Below are 20,385 nucleotides of genomic sequence, written 5' to 3'. Positions count from 1 at the left end.
TGTTTCCTACAGTCCAACATTCATCCTTAAAGTACCCATAAAAAACAGTGATTCTTGAAACACTGGGGCCATGTGAGTTAGCCAAAGATTTTTCTGAAGAATTTCATTGTTCTCACTTCTGCTCACTAGTCTCCTAATCAAGGAATCCCAAATCACCATAGCTCCTCATGAAGAAAGCCATGAGATCTAATCTAACTCTTAACTGTGGATCTGAGGAGCAACTTTACACAGCTATGTTAAAACCCTATGGTGAGGCTGGCGCCGCGGCTCACTATGCTAATCCTCTGCCTGCGGTGCCGGCACTCTGGGTTCTATTCCCAGTGGGGGTGTCGGATTCTGTCCTGGTTGCCCGTCTTCCAGGCTAGCTCTCTGCTGTGGCCTGGGAATGCAGTGGAGGATGGCCCAAGTGCTTGGGCCCTGCACTCGCATGGGAGACCAGGAGGAAGCACCTGGCTCCTGGCTTCGGATCTGCGTAGTGCGCTGGCTGTGGCGGCCATTTTGGGGGGTGAACCAATGGAAGGAAGACCTTTTTCTCTGTCTCTCTCTCTCTCACTGTCTAACTCTGCCTGTAAAAAAAAAAGAAAAAAAGAAACCCCTATGGGTTTATTTATTTATTTATTTTTATTATTGATGAGCAGAGTGGACAGTGAAAGAGACAGAGAGAAAGGCCTTCCTTTGCCGTTGGTTCACCCTCCAATGGCCACCACGGCCGGCCCGCTGTGGCCAGTGCATTCAACTGATTCAAAGCCAGGAGCCAGGTGCTTCTCCTGGTCTCCCATCAGGTGCAGGGCCCAAGCACTTGGGCCATCCTCCACTGCACTTCCAGGCCACAGCAGAGAGCTGGCCTGGAAGAGGGGCAACCAGGATAGAATCCAGCGCCCCGACCGGGACTAGAACCCGGTGTGCCGGCACCGCAGGCAGAGGATTAGCATAGCAAGGTGGAGGATTAGCCTATTGACAGGCAGAGTGGAGTGAGAGAGACAGAGAGAAAGTTTTTTTTTTTTTAATTATTTTACCCCTATGGTTTTAAAACTAGTTGGCTGGAGGATTTTATCCGCAGCATCACACTCATGATCTAAGCACATTTACCTGAAATGTAACATTTAATTGGACCTTTTCTTTTATGATATACATGCCCTGCACCTGCCTCAGTGAAACTTTTGGCTTTCAGGGAAGTGGTGTGTCAGTCACCCTGTGCAAACCTCCACTAAGAATGGAGCTGGCCTCTTAGCACACATCTACCACCTGCAGATTCAGCACATGGCTTGAGCTGCGTCTTCACATTCACTACATCCACATGCACACAGCGTGTGACCCACTTCTCTGAAATAGGCTTTGCAAAAAGGCTGTCTCACCACTGCAGAGGTGGCCTCAGGAGCACCTGCACAGCTGCCATCCTGAGGGTTGTGTTTCACTGGCTGTGTTTTGTCACGTCCACGGGTGTCCTGCTCAGAGTGCCACAACGTTCTTGAAGAGCAAGCGTCACATGCCTCGCAGGGCTTCAGCCCTCTGGCCTTTCTGCTGCTCTGCACGTCCACTCTGACGTTCACAGATCCATTTGGAACAGGCCTTCTCTGTTATCTGCAGTGCAGTTCTGTCACTCACCACTCCTGCTATGAGCCAGCTCCTCTGCAGAGCATCTCCAATGACCAGAACAGAACCAATCCCTCTTGTTCTCACATCAGTCACGGTCTTGTGACCCCAGCCTCAGGCTGTACTTGTGTGCACCCTACAGTACTTGAGAAAGGAGTAGGTCCTCTCTCAAGGAGCCTAAAGACACAATTCCTGCCCTGGACAGAATATCCAGTCCCTCTTCCCTGGGAAGTTGTGGATTAGTACCAGATATGCTATGATGTCTACCTCGGCTAAAAAAGAATGCTCTGGTCTGCCATGGAGCAAAATATTCTAAATGTCTTTCTCTAATATATGCTCCCCTTCTTAAAAAGATTCCTTATTTAACTTGAAAGGCAGAGAGGGACACAGGGACACACACACACACACACACACACAGACTCTCTCATTCACTGGTTCACTCCTCAAGGGTCTACAATGGCCAGGACTGGGCCATGCTAAAGCCAGGAATTTGGGACTCCTCCCCCATGGGTGACATGGACCCAGTGGTATCCTTGAGCCATCATCTGCTGCCCCCAGGGACCTGAAACCAGGAGCAGAGTTAGGACTCAGACCCAGGAACTCCAGTATGGGATGTGGACCTCCTGCATGGCTGTGTCAAATGGCCACCCTCAGTATTTATCAATATTGCCTCTTAACAATGACTTTAAGAATAGGTAGTGAAATGCCTATGAAATTTAAGCTAAGTCTAAGTTGGTTCTTTCAGGATATATTTGTACTCTGTTCAGACACATGAAATGGACAAAGTTCCTAGTAGAATAACACAAGCTTAATATTTAGTTTGAGGAAGAAAAGAAGTTCTGATTTATAACTAGTAAAGCTTACTGTTTGCTCTCTTTTTAAAATATTTATTTATTTATTTGAAAGTCAGAGTTACACAGAGAGAAGGAGAGGCAGAGAGAGAGGTCTTCTATCAGCTGGTTCACTCCCCAGTTGGCTGCAATGGCTGGAGCTGAGCCGATCTGAAGCCAGGAGCTTCCTATGGGTTTCCCATATGGGTGCAGGGGCCCAAGGATGTGGGCCATCTTCTGCTTTCCTAGGCCATAGCAGAGAGCTTGATGGGAAGTGGAGCAGCTGGGACTCAACCCAGTGCCCATATGGGATGCTGGTACCACAGGCGGTGGCTTTACCCACTAGACCACAGCCCTGGCCCCTGCTTGCTTTCTTCACTTATCTTCAGTTAAGTTGTTATATTTAAGATAAATATTGAGTAAAAATTTTACAAAAGATATTTATTCTGAGAAGTCAGCAAAGTTATCATATATGAGTTGGGAAAACATGCTCAGATAAATTATTTCTACAAAACAGTTTTTTCCCATTTCAAAAAGAAAATCATCCTCAGGGCCCTCAAATTTTCCAGTAATAGTTTTTGGATTAAGATTGCTGTTTTAGGGGTCGGCGCCGTGGCACAGTGGGGTTGATCCTCTGCCTGCAGCGCTGGCATCTGTGTGGGTGCCGGTTCTGGTCCTGGTTGCTCCTTTTCTGGTCCGGCTCTCTGCTGTGGCCTGGAATGGCCCAAGTGCTTGGGCCCCTGTGCCTGCGTGGGAGACCAGGGGTGGGGGGCGCCTGGCTCCTGGCTTCGGATCAGTGCAGCTCTGGCTATTGCGGCCATTTGGGGAGTGAACCGATGGAGGGAGGGCCTTTCTCTCTGTCTCTCTCTCACTGTCTGTAACTCTACCTGTCAAATAAATAAATAAAATCTTAAAGAAAAAGAAAAAAAATGAAAAAAAAGATTGCTGTTTTAGGGGCTGGCACTGTGATGGAGCAGGTAAAGCTGCTGCCTGCAGTGCCGGCATCCCTTATGGGTGCTGATTCAATTTCTGGCTGCTCCACATCTGACCCAGCTCTCTGCTGTGGCCTGGGAAAGCAGTAGAAGATGGCACAGGTCCTTGGGCCCTGCACCCATTTGACAGACCCACAAAAGCTCCTGGCTTCACACCAGTGCAGTCCTGGCCATGGCAGCCATCAGGAGAGTTAACCCGCAGGTGGGAAGACCTCTCTCTGCCTCTTTCTCTGTAGCTCTGCCTTTCAAATAAAGAAGCAAGTCTTTAAAAAAGACTTCTATTTTCAACATTCTAATATACGATAATAGATGACTTATTGAAGGGCATATGGAAAAAACTTCATAGTTTAAAAAACTACATGTTTCCCATTGGCTTTTATAACTACAGTATTTGGGATGTGATTAGCATACAGAAAATAGAAATTCACCTTTATACTTAAGAATCCTCCCAAAATGTTTATTCAGCGTCAGTAACATTTCATTTTTATCTGCTTTGCAAGTTCTGGAAAATGCTACTACCAAGGCCATCATGAAGATATTTCCACCACCAAGAGAAAACACCCAGTTTTCCACTTCCCTATTCACATGATTCATTTGCTTAGGAGAGTTGCTGATCACCTCCTTAGTCACAGAGAAATGAATTCTCCCTTCTAATTCTAAAGTGTCAACAATATTTTGATATTATTGAGACAATACAATGACAACTGTGAAATATTAATACTGGAAAAAACATTCTTGATCATCCAGAAAAATGTTCAGTTCACAGGTCAAAGGGAAAATAGTGGCAAAGCTGAAGTTGCAGGCAAAGTGTCCAACAGGGATTATATCAAATTGAGAAGTTTCTGTACTTCAAAAGAAACAGTCAGGAAAGTGAAGAGGCGATCAACAGAATGGGAAAAAATATTTGCAAACTATGCAACCAATAAAGGATTAATAACCAGAATCTACAAAGAGATCAAGAAACTCAACAACAAAACAAACAACCCATTAAAGAGATGGGCCAAGGACCTCAATAGACATTTTTCAAAAGAGGAAATCCAAATGGCCAACAGGCACAGGAAAAATGTTCAGGATCACTAGCAATCAGGGAAATGCAAATCAAAACCACAATGAGGTTCCAGCTCACCCCAGTTAGAATGGCTCACATACAGAAATCTACCAACAACAGATGCTGGAGAGGATGTGAAGGAAAAGGGACACTAACCCACTGTTTGAGAATGCAAACTGGTAAATCCACTATGGAAGTCAGTCTGGAGATTCCTCAGAAACCTGAATATAACCCTACCATACAACCCAGCCATCCCACTCCTTGGAATTTACCCAAAGGAAATTAAATTGGCAAACAAAAAAGCAGTCTGCACCCTAATGTTTATTGCAGCTCAATTCACAATAGCTAAGACCTGGAACCAACCTAAATGCCCATCAATGGTAGACTGGATAAAGAAATTATGGGATATGTATTCTTTAGAATACTATACCGCAGTTAAAAAAAAATGAAATCCAGTCATTTGCAACAAAATGGAGGAATCTGGAACACATCATGCTGAGTGAAATAAGCCAGTCCCAAAGGGACAAATATATGTTCTCCCTGATCGGTGACAACTGACTGAACACCAAAAAGGAAACCTGTTGAAGTGAAATGGACACTATGAGAAACGGTGACCTGATCAGCATAGCCCTGACTGTTAATGAACAACTTAATACGTTATCCCTCTTAGTATTTGTTTGTTCTACTTAATACTACTGGTTGAACTCTGTAATTAACACACAATTATTCTGAAGTGTTGAAACTTAACTGAAAAGTCATCCCTGTAAAATATAAGAGTGGGAATAAGAGAGGGAGGAGATGTACAGTTCAGCACATGCTCAAGCTGACTTGCCCCAAATGGAAGAGTTAGAAACGTACCAAGGGATTCCAATTCAATCCCATCAAGGTGGCATGTACCAATGCCATCTCACTAGTCAAAGTGATCAGTTTCAGTTCATAATTGATCACAATGATAGGATTAAGAGTCAAAATGATCACATAAACAAGACTAGTGTCTGTGAATACTAACTGATAGAATTAAAAAGGAGAGAATGATCCAACATGGGAAGCGGGATACACAGCAGACTCATAGAATGGCAGATGTCCTAAACAGCACTCTGGCCTCAGAATCGGCCCTTAAGGCATTCAGATCTGGCTGAAGAGCCCATGAGAGTATTTCAGGATTGGAAAGCCAAGACACTGTGGCAAAAAAAAAAAAGACCTAAATGAAAGATCTCTGTGAGTGAGATCCCAGCAGAAAGAATGGGCCATCAAAGAAGGAGGTACCTTTCTCTGAAGGGGGGAGAGAACTTCCACTTTGACTATGACCTTGTCTAAATAAGATCAGAGTTGGTGAATTCAAGAGGCTGCCATAGCCTTGGCAGCTCATGACAAGAGCCTTGGGTGATTACTGACATCATAAATAAGAGTATCAATTGTTAAATCAACAACGGGAGTCACCGTGCACCTGCTCTCCACGTAGGATCTCTGTCCTTAATGTGTTGTACTATGCGAATCAATGATAAAACTACTACTCAAACAGTACCCTACACTGTGTGTGTTTGTGTGGGTGCGGTCTGTTGAAATCTTAACTTAGTATATCTGTATATAAAGATAATTGAAAATGAATCTTGATGTGAATGGAATGGGAGAGGGAGTGGAAGATTGGATGGTTGCGGGTGGGAGGGAGGTTATGGGGGGAAAAGCCACTACAATTCAAAATTTTTACTTTGTAAATTTATATTTATTAAATAAAAGTTGAAAAAAAATTCAGAATAAAAAAAATTGTCAAAAAGAAAGTGCCCAACAGAATTGCTTTTCATATTGTGACCCACTAATCATCATGAAATCAATTAAAAGGTATACAAGTAGCTTTCTTTAAAACAAGAGATAGAATAAAATAGAATGATAGCTCAAACTCTGGAAAATATCTGAATGCACACAAGTAGGCAAGAAAAACTTCTTGAAGCCTTTGTCCTAGCCATATGGGTCAATCTACTCATCCTTCATCTATGAACGCACATTCACACTGCATTATGGGTCATAGAAAATACCTTTCTTAGCATGCGAAGCAATCTAAAAGCATCTAACATAAAACTCAACCAATTCAGTTTCCTTTCCACCACAAAATCAACACTACCTATCTACAGTAACCAAAAACCAAAAAGAATAGCCAATGTATCAATCTACTTGTTGTAGAAAAACTTCCTAGTCATAAAACAAAAGTTTAAAAACTGCTCAAAATATCAGAGCAGCTTCTGTTTTGAACTCATGTAGTTACCTAGTGCTTGGCAGTTGAAGACTTCTGGAGCAAAAATGCATTTTCCTTTTTCTTCAGCAATCAAGGCATACTCCACCTGCCTGAGACTGCCGACAGCTGGGAACACAAGTCTGAGACCCTCTGCTTTGGCCATTTCCTGTCAGGGTGACAAACATGCCAGAGCGATCACAACCACAACCCAAAATAACTCATTTTTGAAAAGATGCTGGTATTGATGCATTTGAAATGTAAAATCACTTAAGGAATTACTCATTTCATTGTGTTCTACAGTGTTCAAGCCAAACAGTTACTAACTTATCATAAATCAACAATTTCTTCCCTATTAAGTGCCTTTTCATCCAAGCTTCCTTAGATTTGGCTCAAAAACTGAATTTGTTTACTTTAAGACTTCTTATTAAATCACAACAGGTCAACAATTTCCCTCATCTGAGCATAATTTTGCCAAATAGAAATACTATTTCAAACACTTCATCTTATTACATGTGTTGCTGTGAAGATTTGAAAGCAGGTAGTTTACATGAAGCCCATGTGGGACAAGCCCTGCTTTGACCTCAGTTTCAATTTAGTGACAGGTGATAAGCAGTGGTTCTTTTTCTTTGAACAGCTGTAAGGGGCTGTCTACATCATGCACTATTTACAGAACATTATGCATTCTAATTTGTGTATTACTACTTTTAACCATCCTTTAAAAAATCTCTACTGTTGTAACTACTCTACTTGTATCACAACAACAAAACAAAGGTCTCAAAAACAACAAATGTAGCAAAACACACTGGCATAGGACTTTTTGAAATGAAATATTTTACCTTACCTGTGTTTTTCAATCACTGAATGTTGTCTCCCTTTATCAAACACATTTTCGTTGGCAACATAATACTCAATAACCTCTGTAAAGTAATGAGGAAAAAATTTTTAGTTAAGCTTAATTGAAGGTTAAAAAAATCACCAATTGGTAATATCCAATGTAAATGTTTCCAGATGAAGAAAATGTCAGCTGCTATAAAAATCAGTAATATGTAATTTTAGAGGTAAACTGTTGCACTCATTTCTTCTTTTTCCCCAGAAACCTTTAAGAAACACAAACTTCATGTGTTTCATAAGTACAACTTGAGGAACATAGTGATTCTTCCCACCAGATCCACCCTCCCAAATAATATGTATTTTTAAAGTCATACACAGATTCATATATTCTAAGGGTTTGGTGGTCACAAAATTATGCTGCCCCAGCATTGGATGCTAGGCTTCTGAATCTTACACCAAATGTTGAGTGTTCCATTTCTAGCAACGGGGCACACTTAGATAGTTAAAGACCTATCTCAGACATCTCAGAAATCCTAGGTTGATAGCTGGTGGTATGGTGCAGGTTAAAGCCACCGCTTGCAACACAGGAATCTTGTATTGGGTCCCCTATTTGAGTCCTGCCTACTGAACTTCTGTTCAGTTCCCTGACAATGTGTCTGAGAAGGCAGCAGTAGATGTTTCAAGTACCCGGGCTCCTGTCACACATGTGGGAAACTTGGATGGAGATCTAGGCTCCTGGATTCTATCTAACCCAGCCCAGCTCATTGCAGCCATTTGAGTAGCGAATCAGTGGATGAAATCTCTCTCTCCTTTCCCTCCCCCATCACTCTGCTTTTCAAAGAAATAATTTTTTTAAAAACAGTAAGTTGGGCAAGTGATTGGAATAGTGGTTAAGACACCAGTGGGGATGCCCACATCCCACATGGGAGTGCCAGGGATCAAATCTCAACTCTACTTCTGATTTCAGGTTCCTACTAATGTGGACTCTAGAAGGTAGCAGGTGATTGCTCAAATAGTTGTCCTTGCTACCCATGTTGGAGTCCCAGATTGGTTTCCAGGGTCCTGGCATCAGCCTGGCCCAGACCCAGCTGTGGCAGGCACTTGGGGAGTGAACCAATAGATAGAGATCTGTCTCTATTTCAGAAAAATTCTGCAATTTTCCTTGAAAGGCTATTAACATCTATGAATGAAACAGCAAACCTGCTTAATTTTCTGTGCCAGTGCTGACCTGCCCTTTGTGTAGGGTTGCAGAGACCAACCCACAGTCCAGTGTCCTGATTTCTCTTCTTCCTCTCATTATTCATGTCCACACAAGCCAGTCACAGGGATTGCACTGTATAAAATGGCTACCACTTAGGCTACTCCCTTCTCCTGTTTCAGAATTCTTGTGTGATGTAGCTTCCTTTGTCACAATTTATTCTTGGGTATCATCTGCTCTGCTTTCCAAATCTAATTTCTGAGTTGTTCTCAAATCCTTTTATCTTGTATGTGTCCCTCTCCTGTTTTCCTGCTTTAAATTTTTTCTATTTCTTAAATTTTTGTTAATTCAATGGGATTTTATTTGACAGAGGGGAGGGAAATGTTGAATTCATGCCACCATCTTAAACTAAATTGTTGCATTACCTTTTTCACATCCAAAGTTTGGAGTCTTAAAACTCAAAATCTAATACATAGTAATGAGGGCATAAAACATTCACTAATATCTTCATAATTGGCTGCATAGGAGGTACCTGTTTAGAAAGAGTTTTCTCACATTTAAGTAGTGTTTTTTTTTTAAGAAACTACCTGGCAGGGATGTGGAGAAAGGGGAACCCTTATATACTTTTGGTAGGAATGTAAGTTAGCACAGCCATTATGGAGAACATATGGTGGTTCCTCACAAAACTGAAGACAGGTCTGCTATATGACTCAACTATCCCATTTCTGGGCATAAATCCCAAGGAAATGGAATCAGTGTATCACAGAGATGCTTGCACTCCCATGTTCATTGCATGTCCATGGCAGGACTACTCAGAAACAGCCACAGTGTGGAAGCAACCCAAGTGCTCATCAATGGATGAACGGATTAAGATATTGGTGTATAAATACAGTATGGAATATGATGCAGTCATAAAGAATGAAACCCTGCTAGTTGTGGAAAGAATGGATGGATCTGGAGCTCACTCTGTTCAGTAAAATAAGCCAGACACAAAGACAAATATTGTAGGTTCTCATGTGCACATTTCAAAAGACTGCCTGGGATTAGATTAAGATGTTGGAGTAGGGAGGGAGCTTACAGCCCTAGTCTAGGAGAAGACAGTTTAAAAAAAAAGTGGAGAGAGTGCAGTCTCAGGGAAGAGTTAGGGAGAAAATGGCAGGGGAAACTCCCAACACATTGGAAGGAACAGCAGACCTACATGGAGGGCGTGGGCACTCACAATCAGGAACCCAGAAGCCAAGAGCCTCCACAGCAGCTTGGGAGAGAGGTGACACCAGACCGTAGCAGCCCAAGCCACTGGCGATGAAGCTGCAGGAAAAGCAGGGAGAGAATATGGATTGGAGCCTGTGGGGGACAGTGTGCCTGCTGAACTGCAGGAGGGAGAAAATGTGGGGAGGCATTTCTCTCTCCCGATGACCCTGCATGGGCATCCTGCTACAAACTGATACAGAGCAGGCACCATTTTGGACATATGGAACAGCTGATCCAGCTCTTGTCCATGCCTAGCACCCATCTGAGTGGAGATTCCTGAGTGGTGGGGAGAACTGACAGGGTGCTGTGTGCTTGTGACTCTGGGAGGCTTGTGTGCTGGGACTGTGAAAGCGTGGAAACTGTGGGGCTTTGGAAACCTGAGACTGAGTGGGAAGACTCAGGATGTGGCTGGGACTTTGGGTAGTCACCGTGGGAAGCTCCACACACTCAGGGCACCCTCATTCAATGGTGAGGGGCATTGATGGGAAATCTGAGCTTAACTGAGGACTGCACAGATCCTTTGTGGAAGTGTGGAAGGATATTATATTCACTGGGGCTAGCACCTAGACACTGGTCTCATTTGAGGAGAGGAATTGAGCTGAGTCCATGCCAACAGAAGGAAAACCTCTCTGATTGAAAAAAAAAATTTACCATGCCCAACCTGGGTGTCACCTGAACACTCCCTTCACATGGGAGCACTAAACAGAGCTCCCTGGCCACACCCACCATACACCTCTAGGTATTCCCTGAAAGCAGACTCTCTACTAATCCACACAGACATTGTCCAAGATAAAAGCTCCACAAAAAAAGAAACCAAGGAGTATCTCCACAAATGTCAGATACTAAATGCACCAGTTCAAGGTCCCTGCACTCTAAACTCAAGCATGGCTCCAAAGGCCACCTGCTTATCTCTAAATTTGGGATAAAAGTTTCTTTGTAGAGGGAGGCAGGGATGCTGTAACACTCTTCAGAGAGAGGTATATCTTCCTTTGCTAGCCCTTCTTTCCACTGGGGTCTCACTCAGAGATCCTTCATGTGTATCATTTTTTGCCACAGTGTCTTGGCTTTCCATGCCTGAAATGCTCTCATGGGCTTTGCAGCCAGATCCAAATGCCTTTAGGGCTGATTCTGAGGTCAGAGGGCTATTTAGGGTGTTTGTCATTCTATGAGTCTACTGTTTGGACTGCTTCCTGTGTTGGAACATTCTCTCCTTTTTAATCCTATCTATTGTTATTACTAGATACTTGATCTTATTTATGTGAGCCCTTTGACAGTTAATCTTATTTATATGATCAATTACACATAATATGATCACTTTAACACAAAAGGTGGCATTGGTACCTGCCAATTTAATGGAATTTGGAGTCCCATGGCAAGCTTCTAGTTTTACCCTTAGGGGTAAGTCCGTGGGAATGTGTGCTGAATTGTGCAGCTCCTCCCTCTTATTCCAACTCTTATTTTTTACTGGGATCTATTTTCAACTGGATTTATACACCTATGAATAATTCCATGTTAAGTAAAGAGTTCAACCAATGGTATTAAGTAGAAAAAGAAAATAATAATAATAAAAAACATTCCTCTACAGTCAAGACAAGGGCTGTGCTGGTCATCGCTTCTCATAGTGTCCATTTCACTTCTTCAGGTTGCTTTCAGGTTCTCTGCTAGCTGTCACAGTTCAGGTGAACATATGGTAACTGTCCCTTTGGGACTTGCTTATTTCACTAAGTATGATGTTTTCCTGATTCATCCATTTTGTTGCAAATGAAATCAGCAAATAAAAATTATCTACACCTCCATGTTTATTTCAACTCAATTCAAAAGAGCTAAGACATGGAGTCAACCTAAATGCCCATCATCAGAAGACTGGATAAAGAAATTTCTCAGGTATTGGAAGAGAGGTTGCCATCAGATATAAAAAGCTCAAAGGACCTGAGGCAGACTGAACTTTAAAAGATGTTCTCCAAGGAATATTGAATTTAAACTGTCAAAAGCTAAGGGCAAAAAGAGAATCCTGAAGGAAAAAGTAAGAGAAAAGTGTCAAGTTAAACTCAGAAGTATTCTCAGCAGAAACTCTGCAGGCCGGAAGAGAGTGGGATGCTGTCCCCAAGTTCTTTAAACAAAGCAACATCTTCAAATCAGGAACATTATGCACAGTGTCAGACTGCTTTAGCTACTCGAGGTCTCCTGTTCCTTATAGTTCTGCAAACAGTCCTACAGACTTACTTCTAAGGAAACAGCCTAAAACTTGTCAGGGGACTCCAATCCCACTAAAATTGGTGGTATAAACGCCATCTTAATTGTTCAAGTGATCCCATTAAATGTGAAAGTCAACAGATAGGTTTAAATGTAAACATGACCATATAAATAACATCAAGTGCCTGGTAATAACAGAATTAAAAAGGAGGGAATGTCCAATATGGGAAGCAGCCACACAGCAGACCCTAGAATGACATTTGCTGCAAGTAACACTCTGAATCAACCCTTAATCAACCCTCGCTGAAAGGCCTGTGAGAGCATTTCAGGAATGAAAACCCAAGACTCTGTGGAAAAAAATACCCTACATGAGGGATCTCTGTGAGACCTCATTGGAAAAAAGGGGCCATCACAGAAGGATGTACTTTTCCCTGAAGGGAGGAGAGAACTTCCACTTTGTTCATGGCTGTGTCCAAACACTGATGGAATCTATGGTCACAAAGGCTTCCATAGCCTTGGCGGCCCATGGCAAGAGCCTTGGGTGATCACTGATATTGTATAGTAAGAGCTTTAATTGTTAAAAGGAAATGGAAATTTATATTAAATAAAAGTTGAAAATATTAGCTAAGAACAAATTAAATTTAATTTAAAAATAAAAAGCAAATTGAATATCAAAAAAATTGTTAAAGGAAAAACAGAAGTCACTATGCACTTACTCCCCATGTAGGACCTGCGTACTTAATGAGCTGTACAATGGGAATTAACTGCAAAACTTGTTCTCAAACTGTACTCTATATGTTGTGTGTGTGTATGGGTGCAAACTGTTGAAATCTGTACTTAACATAGAGTTGGTCCTCTGTATATAAAATTAACTAAAAATGAACCATAATGAAGAAGGGGATGGGAGAGGGAGGATGGGAGTTGGGGTGGGAAGATGGGTATGGGGCAAAGAATCACTATATTCCTAAAGTTGTACCTATAAAAATGCAATCATTAAATAAAAGCTTTAAAAAAATATTAGGCACAGTGAAGCTACCCATTAGAAGTGAAAGGAAAATAAAGTGTTCCCCAGATAAGCAAAAACAGAGAATTCACTACCATTAGGCCAGCCTTATAAGGAATTCTGGGGGCCAGCACTGTGGTGTAGTGGATAAAACTGCTGCCTACAGTGCTGGCATCCCACGTGGGCACTGGTTAGAGTCCCGGATGCTCCACTTCCAATTCAGCTCTCTACTGTGGCCTGGGAAAGCAGTGGAGGATGGGCCAAGTGCTTGGGTCCATGCACCCACATGGGAGACTGGAAGAGGCTCCTGGCTTCAGATCAGCAGGGCTTCAGGCATTGTGACCAATTGAGGACTGAACCAGTGGATGAAAACTTCTCTCTGTCTCTGCCTCTCCTTCTCTGTGTAGCTCTTTCAGATAAATAAATAAATAAATAATCTTTTTTAAAAAAGTTCCGAAGAGACTCCTGCATTAGAAGCAATCATGAAAATACTTGAGGGGCTGGCGCAGTGGCTCACTTGGTTAATCTTCTACCTACAGCACCAGCATCCCATATGGGCACCAGGTTCTAGTCCTGGTTGCTCCTCTTCCAGTCCAGCTCTCTGCTGTGGCCTGGGAAGGCAGTGGAGGATGGCCCAAGTGCTTGGGTCCCTGCATCTGCATGGGAGACCAGGAGGAAGCACCTGGCTCCTGGCTTTCAATCAGCACAGCTCCGGCCATAGTGGCCATTTGGGGGGTGAACCAATAGAAGGAAGACCTTTCTCTCTCTCTCTGTAAAAAAGAAAAGAAAATACATGAAACAACCCAATTCACTGCAAAACAGGTAGAGTCAGTATCCAATTGACAAAGTTACAGTTGTCACTTTTTACTGTCAGTATGAAACACACATGCAAATATATTAAATTCCCCAAAAGATTTAGCTTGGCTAAATGCATGACCCCCCTCCCACATGATATGCAACCTACTAGAAACTCACTTCATGAAGACACACACAGATTGAATGTGAAGAGCTGGATAAAGATATACCAGGCAAAAGGAAACCAAAATGAGCAGGACTATCTGTCCTCATATTAGATAAATCAGACTTTAAATTAAAAAGAAAAACTACAAGAGAAAAACTGGGACAATGTAATTTGATAAAATTTTAAATCCCCAGGGAGATGTAAAAGGGGCTGGTGCTGTTGCATAGTGGGCTACTAAGCCTCTGCCTATGGTGACTGCATTCCACATGGGCACTGTTTCAAGTCCCGGCTGCAGCTCTTCTGATCCAGATCTCTGCTATAGCTGTGAAAGCAGTGGATGTGGGTCCAGTGTTTTGTCCCCTGCACTCAAATGAGAGACCTGGAAAAAGTTACTGGCTCTTGGCTTCTGAGGCTCAGTTCTGCCTGGTGCAGCCATTTGTGGAGTGAACTGGCAGATGAGAGACCTTTCTCATCTTCCCTCTTCCTCTGTCTATAACTCTACCTCACAAACAAATAAAATTTTTAAAAATGTAACAACCATAAGTGTCTATGCATGCAACCCAAGACCACCCAGATAGATACAACAAATATTGTTAGAGCTACTAATGGTGATTTCAACAACTTACTCTTAGACAGATCGAACAGCCAGAAAATCTATAAACATGCACTGCTGTTGAACAGAAAAACAAGCAAATGGACCAAAATGACATTACCATACATTTCACCAAACAACTGCAGATTACACGTTCTTCTCATGAACACTTGAACCTTTTCTAGGGATAAATAATATATTAGGCTAAGAATCAAGTCTCAAAAAGACCAAAATCACACCATCTATATTCCCAGGTCACACAGGTATTAAACTAGAAATCAACAATGAAAAGAACAGAACATTCATAAATACATGGAAATTAAACATGATATATGTCAGGATCTCCCCTCTTCGGGAACTGGCCAGGTTACCGTGAAGGAAGAGTCCAGGAGACTGAGGAAGGTCAAGCTAAACACACTTTATTGATACTCTAGGCGACTAGGAGGAGAGATCGCTCAAGCCTACTCCTGTGGGCACTAGGCACTGCGGACCAGGAGCTTCTCCCCGCGGGCACTAGGCACTATGGACCGGGGAGAGAGAGGCTGAGCAACCTCTGGTTTACAGCGTCTGAGGGTCCCCTTATATACAGTTTCTAGAGGCTAGCCCCGCCCACATTCTGACCCCCCAGGGTCCCGTTGTCATGGCAACGACAGTTTGTGGTTAGGCCATCTGGTTAGGCCATCCGTTTTCAAATCTTAGCAGCTAAGGGTGGCTACTACTCTACTTTTCCTTCAAGCTGCACGTGACTGCGACTGCCACTGCATTTTCTTTCTTTTTTTTTTTTTGCAGTTACTTTCTTTCAAAGGGCACTACAGTTACTTTGTTTCAAACTGCGCTACAATTACTTTCTCTGTGAATGGTTCCCTAACAATATAGGAGTTACTGAAAAAAGTAAAATCATAAACTTTGAGATAAAATGAAATCATAACTTATCAACATCTATGGGATACAGCCAAAGCAGTTTTAAAGGGAAGTTGATAGCATTAACTTACATTAAAATACAGAATGGTCTCAAAGATCCAGTGATGCATCTCAAAGACACAGAAACACAGGAGGAAACCAAATGCAAAACCAGAAAGAGGTGAGAAATTGTGATGTCCAAAGCAGAAACAAATGAAATTGAAACTTAAAGCAAATGATCAATAAAACAAAAAGATATTTGAGCTGATTAATGTAATAGATTTTCCTTTAGCCAGACTTGCAAAGAAAAAAAAAAAGAAACATTCAAATAAAATTAGAGATGAAAAAGCAGACATTTGAACTGAAACAGAGGATGCTAAGAAACTACTATGAACAAGCATGTGCACATAAACTGGCAAACCTCGAGAAAGTGGATAAATGAAGATTCTTAGGGCCTATCAAGATTAAATCAAGATGATATAAATCTAAATACAAGAATAAAAAGAAACAAGATTGCAGCAGTAATTAAACATCTGCCTTCCAGTAAAAATCCAAAACATGATGGATTTGCTACTGAATTCTATTAAACATTTGAAGAGGAACTTATTCCAGTAATATTCAAACCATTTCAAAATATTAAATGGGATGGAACCCTGCTAAACTGACTTTAAAAGGCCAGTGTCACTCTTATCAAAAACAAAAAAGACAAAACACAATAAGAAAACAGACCTATATCCTTTTTGAACAAAGATGCAGAGATTCTCAAAAAACTCAATTAAAAACCACATAAAAAATCAGACATCATGATCAACTTCAATTTATCCCAAGAATCAAGAGTGTTTCAACAATACCAAGTCAATAAACAACATAAATCACAAGAACAAACTAAAAAATAAAAAAGCATATGGCCACCTCAATAGAGGCAAAGACAATATTGGATAAGATTCAACACCCCTTCATGTTTAAGAAAATACACAAATTAGATATAGAAGAAACATAGGGGCTGTGCAAGTCCTTGGGCCCCTGACCAGGTGGGAGATCTTAAAGAAGCTCTTGGCTCCTGACTTTGGATCGGCACAGCTCCAGCCGTTGCAGCCATCTGGGGAGTGAGCCAGCAGATGGAAGACCTCTCTCTCTGTTTCTACCTCTCTGTAACTCTGTTTTTCAAATAAATAAAATAAATCTTTTTTAAAAAAAGAGGAAACATAACTCATCATTATGAAGGCTGTATATGACATCCTGAATGAGAAAAAGTTGAAAACACTTCTCATCAGATCTGGACCAAGATAATAATGTCCACTTACACCACACTTCTTCAATAGGGTACAGGAAGTATTAGCAAGACCATTTAGGGAAGAAAAAGAAATTAGCTTTTTTATACACTAAGGATGAACTCCTTGAAAGAGAATTCAAGAAAAAAGATCATTCACAATATCTATAAAAATCAAATGGATAAGAATAAATTTAACCAAAGAAGTGAAAAATTTCTACAATGCAAACTGCAGATCACTCATGAAGGCAATCAACAAGGAAACAAAAACCTGGGAAGTTACCTCTGCTTATGGATCAGAAGAGTCAATATCATTAAAATACTTACACTACATAAAGCAGTCTACAGATTCAACACAGTAACTATCAAAATATCAAGAACATTATTTACAGAATTAGAAAAGTGATCCTGAAATTCATGAGTTAAAAAAAAGACCCAGATTAGCCAAAGGTGTATATGGGGATTTGGTGGGCAGGGTCAGTCAACCTGCAGGCATCACAAGACCTGCATACAAAACATATTACAAAGCCATATATATTAAAATTACACAGTATTGGTAAAGAAAATATATATAGCTCAATGGAGTGGAATACAGATCCCAGAAATTAATCGATGAATATATAGCATCTGCTTTTAGACTAAGATGACCAGCATCCCAAGTCACTGACGATAAAGCTACATGAAGAGCCTAGAGGGAACCCTTCTTGGAGTTCCATGGGGAATAGTATACCTGCAAAACTAGAGGAGAGGAAGAAAAAGGGAGGGAATGTTTTTCTCTCCCCACCACACTGCAACTGTGTCCTGTACAAGATGATAGAGCAGGCACCATTTCAGACATACCCAACAGCTGTACCAGCTTTTCAGTGCCAGAACCAACCAAGTAGAGACTCCTGAGTCTGGTGGGGAAAGCTAACAGGGAGCTGGGTGTTTGTGACTGTGGGAGGCTTGTGTGCTGAGATGTGTGCATGAGAGGGCTCAGGGTGTGGCTGGGACTTTGGGATGTCACTGTGGGAGAACCCACAGGCTTAGGACTCCCTGGTTACCTGGTGAGGGACATTGCTGCAGAATCTGAGCTTACTCTGAGGACTGCATAGATCCTTTGTGTGGTCACTGTGGCAGAGTGGATTAATGTAATACTCCCAGGGGCTAGTGCTCACACACCAGTCTCCTTTGAGGAGAGGAGTTCAGCTGAGTAGAATAAACCTCTCTTCTGATAAAGAGCAAATTTACCATGCCAAATCTAGGTGTGTCACCATAGACATGCCTTTCACCATGGAGAACTGACAGAGTTCCCTGGCCACACCTACCACATGCCTCTAGCTATTCATTGAAAGCAGATATTCCACTAATCTACAGAGGCATAATACAAAGACAAAAGCCACCACAGTGAAAAAGAAAAAAAGAAACCACTGGGTATCTCCACAAACGCCATTTAACAAATGCACCAAAGGAAACAGTAAGGAAGAAAACAACACCTAAATGAAACAACACTTGAATACTAGATTGTGAAGATGATAATACTGAAGAAATGCCAGAAATGGAATTCAAAAATTGATGATTACTCTGAAATAATCAGAAGCAAATGCATAAACTACTGAAATTCATACATGACATGAAAGAAAATTTCTCCCATGAAATTGATACCTTAAAAGAGAAATCAAAATGAAATTAAGAATTCAATAGAGCCAGTGCCATGGCTCACTAGGCTAATCCTCTGCCTGCAGTGCCGGCACTCTGGGTTCTAGTCTTGGTTGCTCCTCTTCCAGTCCAGCTCTCTGCTGTAGCCCGGGAAGGTAGTGGAGGATGGCCCAAGTGCTTGGGCACTGCACCTGCATGGGAGACCAGGAGGAAGCACCTGGCTCCTGGCTTTGGATCAGTGCAGTGCACCGGCCATAGTGGCCATTTAGGGGGTGAACCAACAGAAGGAAGACCTTTCTCTCTCTCACTGTCTAGCTCTGCAGTGGAGAGCTTTAACAGAATTGGAAAAGCAGAAGTAACAATAGCCAACTTAGAAGACAAATCACAAGAAATTATACAGTCAGACAAAAAAAAAAAAAAACAAGAGGAAGTTAGAAAACTAAAAGACACTGTTGGAAATCTACAGGATACTATCAAGTGACCCAAAATATGAGTTCTAGGAGTTCCAGAAAGCATAGAAAGAGAAAGAATTGGAAGACCTGTTTAGTGAAATAGTAACAGAAAACGTCCCTAATTTGGAGAAAGAAAGGGACTTCCAAGTACAGGAAGCACACAGAACTAATGTACATGACCAGAAAAGATCTTCACCATGGCATTGTAATCAAACTCTCCACAGTAAAATAAAGAAAATGTACTAAAATGTGCAAGAGAAATGCCAATATTACTTTCAGAGGATCTCTAGTTAGACTCACAGTGGACTTCTCATCAGAAACCCCAAAGGATAAGAGAGAATGACAAGATGTATTCCAAGTAATAAGAAAACTGTCAACCCAGAACACTATACCCAGCAAAACTCTCTCATTTATGAATGAAGGTGCAATAAAGAACTTCCATAACTAGCAGAAACTTCAAGAAGTTGTCATCAACCATCCAGCCCTGCAAAAGATAGTTAACAATATGCTGCACACAGAAACATGGTCATCACTACAAGAGAAAATATCCCAGTAAATGTACAAAAAAATCCAAAGTAAAAAGCAGGAATATTTTTGGAAAAATGGCAGGGCAAAATTGTTACCTATCCATAATCACCTTGAATGTTAATGGCCTCAACTCTCCAGTTAAAAGACACACACTGGCTGAATGGATTAAAAAAACAAAACTCATCTATTTGCAGCCTACAAGAAATACATCTCACCAAAGAGGCATGCAGACTGAAAATGAAAGGATAGAAAAAGATATACCATGCTAACAGAAACCAAAAAAGAGCTTGTATAGGCATCCTAATATCAGAAAAAATAGACCTTAACAAAAAAACTAAAGAGACAAAGAAAGGCACTGTGTAATGATCAAGGGATCAATTCAATAGGAAGATGTAACTATTATAAACGTATATGCACCTAATTTCAGGGTACCTGGCTATTTAAAGAAATGTTAAGGAATTTAAATGGAGACATAGATTCAAATGCAATATTAATGGGGCACTTCACACCACACTTAAGCAATGGATAGATGAACCAGACAGAAAATCCGCAAGGAAACAGCAGAGGTTATTGATACTATAGACCAATGGACCTAACAGATCTCTCTCTCCAGTGTATGGAATTTTCTCTAGTATCAGCCACATGCTAGGCAATAAAGCAAGTCTCACCAGTTCTAAAAAGTCATCATCATACCATGCATCTTCTCGGACCATCATGGAATGAAACTAGAATTCAGCAACTCGGTAATCTCTAGAACATATGCAATCACATTGAGACTGAACACCATGCTCCTGAATGAGCAGTGGATCACAGAAGAAATCAAAAGAGATTTTGACTGAGCACCAAAAAGGAAACCTGTTGAAGTGAAATGGACA

The sequence above is a fragment of the Oryctolagus cuniculus genome, chromosome 12 (genome assembly GCF_051225735.1).
Source record: "Oryctolagus cuniculus isolate XC-2025 breed Fujian yellow rabbit chromosome 12, ASM5122573v1, whole genome shotgun sequence".
NCBI classification, from domain to species: domain Eukaryota; kingdom Metazoa; phylum Chordata; class Mammalia; order Lagomorpha; family Leporidae; genus Oryctolagus; species Oryctolagus cuniculus.
Note: the sequence above shows the minus strand (reverse complement) of the source record.